Source organism: Camellia sinensis, chromosome 1 (genome assembly GCF_055761805.1).
Source record: "Camellia sinensis isolate YWXY chromosome 1, ASM5576180v1, whole genome shotgun sequence".
NCBI classification, from domain to species: Eukaryota; Viridiplantae; Streptophyta; class Magnoliopsida; order Ericales; family Theaceae; genus Camellia; species Camellia sinensis.
Window position 1 is genome coordinate 218,953,633 of NC_138961.1, and position 2,023 is coordinate 218,955,655.

Here is a 2,023-nt window from a genome sequence, read left to right on the forward strand (position 1 = left end):
AATAAATATAACATTAATATCAATCATCAATACATATTTCATTCTCTCTATTTTTTCATACATCAAATTTTACATGGTATCAGAGCGAGGTTAAGAACCTAGTAATTTCGTTTCACCGGCGGGCGGCAATCTCGCCATGGCCGCCTGCCGGACAAACCCAAATTTCCCAACAATGGGTTTCACACACACAGGATTCATAGCTCCTTTTTCCACCCAGCAGACAGCTTTGCAATTGGACCCTCTGTCCACCATGGGTGATAGCAACACACCAAACAGCTTGCAGCTGGTCACGCTACCCCCCCCTATGGAGCATGGTGGGAGGCCAAACCACAGAGCAAGGAGATTGTTCGAAATTCAAAGGGAACATTCCACATTGCTGTAAGAAGGATCCAACAGTTGTGGACTTGTTGCCAGGAACTCCTTACAACCAGCAGATCGCAAATTGCTGCAAGGGGGGAGTAATTAACTCATGGGTGCAAGATCCATCCAATGCTGCGAGCTCATTCCAGATTAGTGTTGGTGGAGCTGGAACTACTAACAAAACAGTGAGAGTGCCCAAGACCTTGACCTTGAAAGCACTAGGGCCAGGTTATACTTGTGGTCCGGCAAAAGTTGGCAAACCCACCAAATTTGTTACCCAAGATGGAAGGAGAGTCACACAAGCTATGATGACTTGGAATGTTACGTGCACATATTCGCAATTTCTGGCTCAGAAAACTCCTACTTGCTGTGTTTCACTCTCATCCTTCTACAACAACACAATTGTACCCTGCCCGACATGCACCTGTGGCTGTCAAAACAACAATACTCAGCCGCCTCAAGCACCGCCTACGGCGTCGAGAGAATTTCGTATTTTCATCAATTGTTGTTTGCAGAGAGCTCCATCCAAGAGATGGACCATACCTGTGGCTACCTACCATATTCGGCAGAGCAGCAGCAGACAAGATAGGCTATATCTCCTGAGAAAACAATTTTCAAGAAGAAACAATTTTCATCCTCATCATCATGTAACCATCTCTCTATCTCTTAAGGAGAATAAAGAAGAAAAGAGAAAACAAAACAGGAACCACACACTGTTTTGCACACGCACTCTTGTTCCCCACTCATATTTTTTTATATTTCTTTTACTCCTTTTTGACAAGGACACGAACCACACACTGTTTTGCACACCCATCATCTTCTTTTTCCCTTAGTGGTAGGACCCACCAACACCTTTGAATCTCTCCTTTTATTTTTTTTTATTTTTTATTACTTTAACCTTCCGAAATTTTTCTTCACCTTTATCTCACACTTCATTTTATTTATTATTATTATTCTTATTTTCAAAAAAAAAAAAAAAAAAAAAAAAAAAAAAAACATCATCATCTCTCCTCCGTTTGATTTCAAACTCCATTATTTTTATTTATTTTCTCCAAACCACTTTCTTTATTTCCCCCATCTTTCATTTTTGATTTCAAATATATTTTTATTATTTCTTTCTTTATTTTTCTTTCACATTATTTTTAATTTTTTTTTCCAATTCCATTCATACCATATAGCTTTGCACACCAAACCATATTTTATTCATCTCAGGGATCCACCCCGATCACCATTTTACACACAAACAAAAAAAAAAAAAAAAAACACCAACAGCTTTGTTTTCTTTTCTACGGCCGGCCACCAACCGACCTCACTTCTTCGCCTATTCCGCCGGTCTTTTCTTCTTGCCTCCGTCCTGGGCGGCCCTTGACGGTGTTGTCTCCGTGCTTCCTAATCCACCGAGCACATTCACACCCCCCTGCTCCTCCGCTGCAGCATATGGTGGACCTCCAAATCGGAACATCACGGTGGCCTTCCGCTTCAGTTCCTTGTTTTCTGCCTTTAGCACACTTATCTCTGCTCGCGCATCCTTATACATGCGCTGGAGCAGAGCCAATTGGTCGTTTAAATGTTGCACCTCATTTGTCCTACTCTGCAGCCGGTGCGACAAGTTTGTGACTGCCGTCATCGTCTCCACACAGGACTTCAAAGTATACTGATTGGC

General features: G+C 42.0%; 1 pseudogene; it reads left to right on the plus strand.

Moving 5' to 3' along the window:
• Positions 1–286: 286 nt before the first annotated feature.
• On the plus strand, positions 287–1,193 carry LOC145822518 (protein COBRA pseudogene; annotated as a pseudogene).
• The last annotated feature ends 830 nt before the right edge of the window (positions 1,194–2,023 follow it).